This window comes from Pristiophorus japonicus, unplaced genomic scaffold (assembly GCF_044704955.1).
Source record: "Pristiophorus japonicus isolate sPriJap1 unplaced genomic scaffold, sPriJap1.hap1 HAP1_SCAFFOLD_290, whole genome shotgun sequence".
NCBI lineage: Eukaryota > Metazoa > Chordata > Chondrichthyes > Pristiophoridae > Pristiophorus > Pristiophorus japonicus.
The window spans coordinates 797677-809561 of record NW_027252669.1 but is presented as its reverse complement, the minus strand read 5'-3'; the positions used below and the strand labels follow the sequence as shown (position 1 = coordinate 809561).

The 11885-nt window shown below is 44.9% G+C and overlaps 1 non-coding gene and 1 pseudogene across 1 annotated transcript; one reads left to right on the top strand and one right to left on the bottom strand.

The window, feature by feature from the left end:
• Positions 1-1979: 1979 nt before the first annotated feature.
• LOC139248747 (probable G-protein coupled receptor 139) lies at positions 1980-2881 on the top strand (annotated as a pseudogene).
• A 1642-nt stretch (positions 2882-4523) lies between these two features.
• trnav-uac (transfer RNA valine (anticodon UAC)) lies at positions 4524-4596 on the bottom strand. Its single transcript has one exon. It is a non-coding gene; the product is annotated as a tRNA-Val (tRNA).
• Between the last annotated feature and the right edge of the window lie 7289 nt (positions 4597-11885).

The following is an 11885-nucleotide window of genomic DNA, read 5'->3' as shown; positions in this document are numbered from 1 at the left end:
GGAATTTTTTGAGGATGTTTCCAGTAGAGTGGACAAGGGAGAACCAGTTGATGTGGTATATTTGGACTTTCAGAAGGCTTTCGACAAGGTCCCACACAAGAGATTAATGTGCAAAGTTAAAGCACATGGGATTGGGGTTATGTGCTGACATGGATTGAGAACTGTCTGTCAGACAAGAAGAAAAGTGTTGGAGTAAATGGGTACTTTTCAGAATGGCAGGCAGTGACTAGTGGGGTACCGCAAGGTTCTGTGCTGGGGCCCAAGCTGTTTACATTGTACATTAATGATTTGGACGAGGGGATTAAACGTAGAATCTCCAAATTTGCGGATGACACTAAGTTGTGTGCCAGTGTGAGCTGCGAGGAGGATGCAATGAGGCTGCAGAGTAACTTGGATAGGTTAGGCGAGTGGGCAAATGCATGTCAGATGAAGTATAATGTGGATAAATGTGAGGTTATCCACTTTGGTGGTAAAAACAGAGAGACAGACTATTATCTGAATGGTGACAGATGAGGAAAAGGGGAGCTGCAACGAGACCTGGGTGTCATGGTACATCAGTCATTGAAGGTTGGAATGCAGGTACAGCAGGCGGTTAAGAAAGCAAATGGCAAGTTGTCCTTAATAGCGAGGGAATTTGAGTACAGGGGCAGGGAGGTATTGCTGCAGTTGTCCAGGGCCTTGGTGAGGCCACACCTGGAGAATTGTGTACAGTTTTGGTCTCCTAACTTGAGGAAGGACATTCTTGCTATTGAGGCAGTGCAGCGAAGGTTTACCAAACTGATTCCCGGGATGGCGGAACTGACATATCAAGAAAGACTGGATCAACTGGGCTTGTATTCACTGGAGTTCAGAAGAATGAGATGGGATCTCACCTAAACGTATAACATTCTGACAGGATTAAACAGGTTAGATGCAGGAACAATGTTTCCAATGTTGGGAAAGTCCAGAACCAGGAGTCACAGTCTAAGGATCAGGAGTAAGCCATTTAGGACTGAGATGAGGAGAAACTTATTCACCCGGAGAGTGGTGAACCTGTGAAATTCTCTACCAAAGAAATGTGTTGAGGCCAATTCACTAAATATATTCAAAAATGAGTTAGATACAGTACTTACTACCAGGGGGATCAAGGGGTATGGCGAGAAAGCAGGAATGGGGTACTGAAGTTGCATGTTCAGCCATGAACTCATTGAATGGCGGTGCAGGCTCGAAGGGCCGAATGGCCTACTCCTGCAACTATTTTCTATATTTTCTATGTTTCTATAATGAGGGAGCAATTCATATATAGTTTCCAGCAAAAATAGTTGTATTTCAGGATAAACAACCCCGGTTGATTGTAACTTAGGTACTTAGAATATGAACAAACTTTCATATTTTCTCGTCTAATATTCTCTGCACAAGTGGAAACCAACAGGTGAAAAGCGACAACAATTAATCTCTTCCATTTGTGTCCAAATCCTTTAAATGCTCGTTTCAAGGACACCCACAAAGCCTTCATATTAAAATTCAACATCCCCACCGACACATGGTAGTTCCGAGCCAAAGACCACCCGAAGTGCAGAAAGTGCATGCGGAAGGGCGCTGATCACCTCGAGTCGTCGCCGAGAACATGTAGAAACCAAGCGAGGGCGGCGGATTGAGCGTGTGGCAAACCAGACTCCCCACCCACCCTTTTCTTCAACCGCTCTCTGTCCCATCTGTGACAGAGACTGTAATTACCATGTTGGACTGTTCAGTCACCTGATAACTCACTTTTAGCGTGGAAGCAAGTCTTTCTCGATTTCGAGGGGCTGCCTATGATGATGATGTTACATAATCATTTGGCGGCTCATTGACTGAGGGATGGGTCGTCTGATTTAATGCAGATAAATGTATTTAGTTGGTGATTACCTTGTCAATGATTGTTAATTATTTTAGTTTGGAGTCTATTCCTTGCTCCCAAATTAATGTTTAATTTACCTGTTTATTTCCCTGCCTGACAGTTAACATCCTGACGATTGTGATCCTGCCTCGTGGAAAGTGCGGTCTCTCCAGATGTGTCACTCGCTATCTGGTTGCCATGGCAGTGACGGATCTCCTGGTCATTATCCTCGACCTGATACTGAGACACATTCCGATTCTTTGCTAGAAAGAGTTCCATTTCGTGCGGTTCTTCCACGTGTGTAATATTCACGCCGTCTTACTTCACGCAGCCACAGACTGTTCTGTCTGGTTCACCATCAGTTTCACCTTTGATCGCTTTGTGGCCATTTGTTGCCAGAATCTGAAAACTAAATATTGCACCGAGAGAACGGCGGCTGTGGTTCTGCCAACCGTTACTTCGCTGAGCGGGTTCAAGAACATGTTCTGGTATTTTATGTTGACACATTTCTATATACTTGCAAACATGCCCTGGTTTTGCTATATAACAGATGATGTTCTGAATTCACCGGTCTGGGCAGCAATCATATTCCTTCATTATATTCTCACCCCATGTATCCCATTTGCTCTGATTATGCTGCTCAATACTGTCACCGCCAGGCATATTATATTGGCCAGCAGAGCCCGCAGGCAACTCCTGGTTGCCAGTAGTGGGGAGTGTCCCAGTGACCCAGAGATGGCGAGCCGCAGGAATTCCATCATTTTACTGTTTGTTACCTCCGGCAATTTCATCCTGTTGTGGGCGGTGTTTATGGTGCATTCTATATGGACCCAGATGTACTTTTTGGGGTATGATTCTGTATATATACCTTTTTATGTAATGGACGTTGGAATAATGCTGCATCTGCTGAGTTGCTGCACAAACACGGCAATTTATGCCGTGACCCAGACTAAGTTCAGACAGCAGTTGAAGAATGTAGGGAAATATACCTTCACACTGATTCCGAAATTAATTAAGCAATGAGAAGACGCAGAAATGTTCCTGCATCAGACTCCCTGTGTCCTGATATTGCGAGCGAGCTGCTCTCCCCGGCGTGGCCAGTGATTCGCGTGAATAATAATACTCTCACTCACACACTGTCTACAGCGGTCTCCCTCTGAGTGGCCGACAGTCCGGGTGAATCACCATCAGCATCATCGGCAGTCCCACGAAATATAGAAACATAGAAAATAGGTACAGGAGTAGGCCATTCGAGACTGCACCACCAATCAATAAGATCATGACTGTTCATTCACATCAGTAGCCCTTTCTTGCTTTCTCTCCATACCCATTGATCCATCCGTGAGGGCCATATTTTGAATATATTTAACGAATTGGCATCAACAACTCTCTGTGGTAGTGAATTCCACAGGTTCACAACTCTCTGAGTGAAAGTTTTTCTCCTTATCTCGGTCCTAAATTTCTTATGCATTATGCTTAGACTGTGACCAGTAGCTTTGGACTTCCCCAACATTGGGAACATTCTTTCTGTATCTAAACTGTCCAGTCCCGTCAGAATTTTATACATTTCGATGAGGTCCCCGACGTGATTTGAACACACAACGTTTTGATCAAGAGTCAGACACGCTACCTTTGCACCACGAGGCCTACGCAGTGAGCTGGAGATGTTCGTCTATATGAAGGTTCTGCAATACAAGGGGCTTGAAAATCCCCGCCCATTCCCACCAGGTATCAAAAGCAGCGCTCAGCTGACAGTCACCGGATGGTTTGTTCGAAAACTTTTCTCTTGCTTTCACGGGAAACCATCATTAATTAAGCCCTCACCTTCTTTACACAATCAAACAAATGCTAACTCAGGGACACTCCATACTTCAATCATTTGGCCTGTGCTTTGGGGAGCGGGCAGGGAAGTGGACCTGAGTCCATTATCAGATCAGCCATGATTGTATTAAATGGTGGAGCAGGCTCGAGGTGCCGTATGGCCCACTCCTGCTCCTATTTCTCATGACCTTATGTTCTTATGCATGTTAACCCATTTTACGCACTGTATTTTAGCTTTCTGGTTGAAAGTGTTCATTGCCGAATACACCACGAATCTGGGGCAACTTTTATCAAATTTATCAGCACCGATTATTCCTACCGTGCACACAAAATACAATCAGTAGTGAAGATAAAATCCCACCGTGTGTATTTTCAGATTCAACGTAGTAGCATTTCAAATAAAGTGAAAGAATTTTACACTGAAAAGACTTGGAAGTGTTACTTGTATTTGTTTCTTTAATTAAACTTTGTGGCGTCTGACTCCCGTTCATGCCACTGCTGAATAAGAAAGGAGGGTTTGACATTGACCAGACTGCACTGCCCCTGATATTTGTCAGCTCATTCTTTATATTCAGTGGTTTCTCGCCCTTTGATGGGCTGCAGTGTGGCGGATATCACGTTGGCCTCACACGCAAAAGGTCCCCGGTGGATCCGTTTTCTCTCACTCAAAGTTATCTATTTATTGGTGAAATAAAGAGCAATTAATGAATAAGGGAGCCCTTTTGCCAGGAGAATAAGTAGCAAATAAAAACAGCAAATGCTGGAAATCTCAGCAGGTCAGGCAGCATTTGCAGGGAGACGAAACTTGCCTCTGATTGTTCATCTACAGCAAGTTTAAACATAATGTTTCTGCCTGGGATTGAACCAGGGACCTTTCGCGTGTAAAGCAAACGTGATAACCACTACACTACAGAAACCTCTGTACAAAAACCCCCACAGCGAGGAGCTGACCAGTGAGCTCCCTCTGTGCTGATCGGGAATGTGTTGGCTCACCTTAAACAACTTCTGTCCCACACTGAAAGTTCTCAATCCTTCTCCTCTACTGCCCTTTACAGAAATGTCACGGATCACCCAGCCACCGTGTTCACTTCCACATCCTCACAGTGGGGCCACAGAGGGTCCGACCGTCTCCCCGCGATCAGCGAACTCACCCAGTTTACAAAATTAAACCCCAAACACGTGCCCGACAAGCCAGATAGTCTGCAAGCTCTGTCTATCACAGAAAGTATTGGTATTCATGGTGATTACAGCAATTATTAATCGTCTCACAGACCTCAATTATTTTTATGCGATGAATTGACCGAGGATTGAAACCAGGTTAGTGCGCCGGGTCTTAACCCCTCGACCACCAGGGAACAGTTACGACACATGTCGAACTAGGTTAGTGCAGCAGGTCTTAACCCCTCGACCACCAGGGAACAGTTACGGTGCATGTCGATATATTCATATATATTTATATATGAACCTGAAGGTCAATGGCTACCTACCGAGACCTCGTGGCGCCCAAGTTAGTGCGTCTAACTTTGAGTGAGAGAAACGGTTCCACAGTGACACCTGCCATGTGTTCTACATGGTTACTGCTTGTACTATTACAAGGTGTGCCACCAGAGGGCACTGCAGTGGGAGACTTGTAGCTTACCTGCACAGGTGTGCCTGGCCTAGTATTAAAGTCAGTCCACCAATAAAGGTTATCAATAAAGGACTCAGGTCACTACAGTTAAAGAATGACACATTGTCTCGTGGAGTCATTATCGGAGAATATGAAGGTATAACAAGGGAGCCCAAAGCCTCAGAAACTGGAAATTCTACCAGTGCGTCGAAGTCATGCTGTAGGTGCCTGGGACAACACATTGCTCAAAGTTGTCCACACGTGAAGGCAGAGTGTTTCTTCGACGGAAAGACTGGGCATCTTACGAAGGCATGCCGACTGAAGGGTAAACCTGTTGTTAAAGCTATGAGTCCAGCGTTCAAAGCTCTGAGTCGAAATACCAAGAGACTACATAGTATGGAAGACCAACAACAGGACGAGGAGATGTTAGACTTACACATCATCAGGAGCCCGAGTTTAACGGACAGTGATTCGGAAAGCATCAAAATCCACATAGATGTTGCTGGATTCAAGATACCAATGGAAATTGACACGGGTGCATCCGTGAGTGTAATACCGGAGTCCCGGTTCCGCGACAAATTGCGTGATTTCCAACTGGAGAAACCCAAGATAGAGCTGCGAGGCTACTCGGGAGAGTAAATTCCTGTGGTTGGTCATATCACTGTACCGATCGGTGAAATATAAAGATTAATTTCAGAATTTGCCTCGAATAGTAGTGAAAAGAGACAAGTCTGCCTTACAAGGAAGAAATTGATTAAGCTCACTGAATCTGGATTGTAGTCAGATTTTCTCTGTGGAAGCGAGATTTTCACCAACGGATGAGGTTATCAAGAAGTATCCAAAGGTGTTCTGCGAAACGGACAGTCCGATCCAAGGCTTCACGGCGAGTGTCAGGGTACAGAAGGACGCTAGATTGGTTTACTACAAGCCCCGTTCCATACCATATGCACTCAAGGAGAAAGTTGAGCATGAACTCAAAAAACTAGAAGGTGTTAACCGTTACACTGCGGAAACATCTCCACTTTCAGCACCAGATTAACAAAATTAAACCCAATGAGATCGGGAGAAAAGTTCCTCACGTGCTCAGGGCAAAATACATAATTGTCGTTCTACAAAAGAATGAACAAATTTCAGCACCAGGTCAGACGGAAATGTTAAGCGAGCAGGTGGACTGCTGAATCGCACTTTGAAGGAGTTGGTGGTGACAAAACAAATGGGTTCTGCCGAATGATTCAATATAAAAAATGTCTGAAATAGAATTCGAACACTATCTATAGTGACCTGAGCACATCATCTTAGACCACTCGGCCAGCATTACTAATCTGTTCTGTGTGTGGCCACCTGCAGGTTGATTTTGAACTTTTGTGTCCTGTCACATGAAATAAATCAGGGCAGCAGGCAGATCTCTGCCTGATACCGGGGAAAGAGTGAGACAGACCTTGGAGCAAGAGTCTGGTTATTGTCAAACAGCAAATGAAATATTAATTCTGGAAGAATAACATTGAAACGAAATGTGATCCTGACACCCAGAAACAAGTGTTAAGGCAGAAGGTTAAATGCTGCATCCCTTTCTGCAAAAAAATTCCTTTCACAAACATTTCTCTGAACAAAAAGGTACAAAAAAAAAATGTTCCTTTCAAAGTCATTAAACTCCCGAATTTCCACGCCCCGCGACTCTCCTGAATCAGATGGCTCTAGTTTTGCCGACTCAATCCATATCCCTTTGCTCCAAGGTCTGTCTCCCTGTTTCCCCGGTGTCAGGCAGAGATCCGCCTGCAGCCCTCATTTATTTCACTCTCTATGAATCTCTCTAATATTCCAACAGCAGCCATGGTTGCGTGAAGTTTTGTGTTCTGTTAATCGTCGCCAATTGTTTTGAAAAGTAGAACACCAGAAGGCTGAGTACTGTGAGCTAAACTTAGTGTGATCTTAGTCTTCTTTATTACAACTCCAGAGTTCCTGAACAACATGGCTGCCAGCCTTTTATACTGGCCCTGCACGTGTGGGCAGGTGACCATTAGGACTCCAACAGTCCCGCCCTCTGGTGGCAAGTATGACATAGTTACATACTTCATATAATTGTTATCGTTAAGAAGTTATAATTCCAATGAATGCCTGAATCATCCGAAAGGAGCCTGGTTTGTAGGACAAGGCTACATATCAGGAAGGAGAGTAGTTAGATGACAAGGGAAGTGATACTCTGATTATAAGTTTGGAGAATAAAAAGAGTAAATGCTGGAAACACTGAGCAGGCCAGGCAGCATCTGCGGAGAGAGAAACAGAGTTAACGTTTCAGGTTAATGACCTTCCATCTGAAGTTGGGCAGTTGTGTTAGGTAATACTATTAAAAGTTTCAATTGTCACGTAGCAGGGGTAAGGAAAATATATAAAATGTGGCATTTGGAACAGATAGTTTAGAATCCGATTAATGTTTGATCAATTTGTACACCGAGCTGGGAACTGTAACGTGTTTCAGTTCTTCGGCTAGCATTCGCAAGGTTTGAGTATAAGTACTGTTAAGTGTATGTTTAATTATTGTCTGCTTAATAACTCTGACATTTAATGTTGTGGACCCTATTCCTGCACTGCGTATGTTCCAGCTCTGTTTTGAACACCAATCCCTTCAATCCGTCGCTTAAAGGGACAGTTGGATTTACCGGATATTTGTTTGGTGAAATTTCAAAGATTGAAAGCGGCGCACATCAACCTGGTCACCTACTCACTAACCGCTACACACTGCTCCCGTGAGATGGAAGCCCAGTTACTGTTACACGCTTGAACGCAGGTACAAGCAGAACTCATTCATAGAAAGTCCAAGTCCCTGAGGCACCTGATTATTTGCACCAAGCTCCTTCGCAAAAGTCGCGGTTCGTGTGGGGTGATTTGGGAACATCTTTCCCCACACTGCAACACTTCAAACATAACTCAACGGCTGTATAGCGCTTTGGGGCGTCATGAGTTCCTGAAAGGTGTTGCAGAAATGCAAGTCATTCTTTGCAAAAGTTTGATGCAATTTCAAAACTCTTGGGTAAACTGAAGGTTCGTCTGGGATTTGAACCCGAAATCTCTCGCAAATTTCAAGCAACAACCCCGGAACAAGAATCATACCCCTAGACCAACGAGCCAACTGCTTGATAAATGTGGAGATAAAGTGTAACCATTATGGAAACATTTATAGTGTGTTGCTAGTCTTGATCAGAGGAGTACATGAGATGGAATCAGTGACTTTGCTTTTTCGAACTGTCTTCTGAAGCACCGCACGTTCCCACTCCGACAGTCAATGAGCTGTTGGGACGTTAGTGTATCCAGGCTGTGGTCACCCCGAGCACAGCAGAGGGGTTTCTGCATTAGTTCTGGGTGGGGACAGTATTTTTCCCCTTCTCTCTTCCTGTTGTCTATAACCCTGTGCATTGGTTTCTCTATTTATTCACCTGTCTCAGTTTCTAGTGTTTAAAAGGGAACAAAAGATGAAATGGGTGTCACTGTGGAACAATTTATCTCACTCAAAGTTAGACACACTACCGTTAGCAGCACGAGGTCTACGTAGGTAGCCGTTGATATTCAGGTTTATATATAAATATATATAAATATATCGACATGTATCGTAACTGTTCCCTGGTGGTCAAGCGGTTAAGACTCGGCGGACTAACCTGGTTTCAATCCTCAATCAATTCATCCCCAAAAAATAATTGAGGTCTGTGAGACGATTAATAATTGCTGTAACCACCATGAATACCAATACTTTCTGTGATAGACCGAGCTTACAGACTATCTGGCTTCTCCTGCTCTTTGCCGGGCACGTATTCCGGGTTTAATTTGGTAAACTGGGTGAGTTCGCTGATCGCGGATAGAAAGGTAGGAGCCTCTGTGGCCCCACTGTGAGGATGTGGAAGTGAACACGGTGGCTGGGTGATCCCTGACATTTCTGTAAAGGGCAGCGGAGGAGAAGGATTGAGAACTTTCGGTGTGGGACAGAAGTTGTTCAAGGTGAGCCGACACACAATCCCGATCAGCACAGAGGGAGCTCACTGGTCACCTCCCCTCTGTTGGGGTTAGTGTATCAGATGTTTCTGTAGTGTAGTGGTTATCACGTTTGCTTTACACGGGAAACATTCCTGGTTCAATCCCGAGTTTAGTCTCCTGGCAAATGCTGCCTGACCTGTTGAGTTTTCCAGCATTTGCTATTTATTCTCCTTGTAAAAGAGCTCCCTTATTCTTTAATTGCTCTTTATTTCACTTCAATGAATAGATAACTTCGACTGAGAGAAAACGGATCCTGCGGGGACTTTTTGCGTGTGAGGCCAACGTGATATCCGCTGTACTGCAGCCCATCAAAGGGTGAGAAACCACTGAATATAAAGGATGAGCTGGTCAACGTCAAACCCTCCTTTCTTATTCAGCAGTGGCATGAACGGGCGTCAGACGCCACAAAGTTTAATTAAAGACACAAATGCAAGTATCACTTGCAAATCTTTTCAGTGTAAAATTCTTTCACTTTATTTGAAATCCGACAGCATTGAATCTGAAAATACGCACGGTGGGATTTTATCTTCACTACTGATTTTATTTTGTGTGCACGATAGGAAAAACCGGTGCTGCTAAATTTGATAAAAGTTGCCCCAGATCCCTGAAGACTTTGAACCAGAAAGCTAAAATACAGTGAGTAAAATGGGATATGGTTTTCGAGTTGAGATGCAAAGCACAGGCCAAATGATTGAAGTATGGAGTGTCCCTGAGTTAGCATTTGTTTGATTGTGCAAAAGAAGGTGAGGGGTTAATTAATGATGGTTTCCAGTGAAAGCAAGAGAAAGGTTTTCGAGCAAACTATTCGGTGACTGTCCGGTGAGCGCTGTTTGTGATACCTGGTGGGAATGGGCGGGGATTTTAAAGCCTCTTGTATTGCAGAACCTTCATATAGACGAACATCTCCTGCTCACTGTGTTGGTCTCATGGTGCAACGGTAGTGTGTCTGATTCCAAATTAGAAGGTTGCGTGTTCAAATCACGTTAGGTTCAATATTTTTCTTCCAGAATTAATATTTCATTTGCTGTTTGACAATAACCAGACCCTTGCTGCAATGTCTGTCTCACTGTTTCCCCGGTGTCAGGCAGAGATACGCCTGCTGCCCTTATTTATTTCATGTGACAGGACACAAAAGTTCAAAATCAACCTGCAGGTGACCGCATACACCACTGCATAGTCAGGATGGCCGAGCGGTCTAAGGTGCTGTGTTCAAATCGCACTTTTCTCTGATGGTGTGGGTTCAAATCCCACTTGTGACTTTTCTTAACTTTAAGCGGAACCCATTTGTTTTCTCATCACCAACTCCTTAAAAGTGCAATTCAGCAGTCCACCTGCTCGCTTAACATTTCCGTCTGACCTCGTGCTGAAGTTTGTTCATTATTTTGTAGACCATCAATCAGATATTTTGCCCTGAGCATGTGAGGAACTTTTGTCCCGATCTCATTGGGTTTAATTTTGGTAATCTGGTGCTGAAAGTGGAGATGTTTCCGCAGTGTGACGGTGAACACGTTCGCCTCACACGTGAAAGCACCTCGGACGGAAATATTTTCTGGAGCTTTCTCTTGCATGTTCAGAGGAGAGTTTGTTCTCCTGTGAAAGATCAAGAGATCAGAAGAACTTAAGATTTAGGAACAGGAGTCAGCCATTCGGCCCATTTTCAAGTTTTCAAGCTATTTCCGCCCGGTTTCGGACCGGGGACCTTTCGTGTGTGAGGCGAATGTGATAACTACTACACATCGGAAACACTATGATAGAATCTATCTCAGGATAAAACCACAGCTCTAACCTGCACAGCTAGCCGAGAATTCAGGAACTTGTTTCAAGAGAATAGAATGAGGGTGCTATATTTAAGAAGGCTGTCAGTGTGGCCTTCGACAGCGTGGACCATTTTCCACGCCTCGGGAACCTACTATCAGCAAGGGCAGACATCGAAGACGAGGTCCAACACCGCCTCCAGTGTGCCAGCACAGCCTTCGATCACCTGAGGAGGAGAGTGTTTGAAGACCAGGACCTCAAACCTGGCACCAAGCTTATGGTGTGCAGGGCGGTGGTGATAACTGCCCCGCGGTATGGATCCGAGACATGGACTATATACAGCAGACATCTCAAATCACTGGAGAAATACCACCAGGGCTGTCTCCGCATGATCCTGCAAATCCCCTGGGAGGACAGACGCACCAACATCAGTGTTCTCGATCAAGCCAACATCCCCAGCATTGAAGCACTGACCACACTCAACCAGCTCCGTTGGGCGGGCCACATTGTCCACATGCCCAACACGAGACTCCCGAAGCAAACGCTCTACTCAGAACTCCGACACGGTAAGCGAGCCCCAGGTGGGCAGAGGAAACGTTTCGGGCACACCCTCAAAGCCTCCCTGATAAAATGCAACATCCCCACCGGCACCTGGGAGTCCTTGTTCCTCGGGTTGTGTTGCCTGTGCTGCATGATCCGTGCCGGATCGATCATCCTCTGCCACGTGGTATGTCACAGCACGTTTGCTCATTCACTGGAGGTACCCCATCGTTGTGCAGCCTTTGCGCACGTAGTGCTTGAATCGACATTGATAGGCCC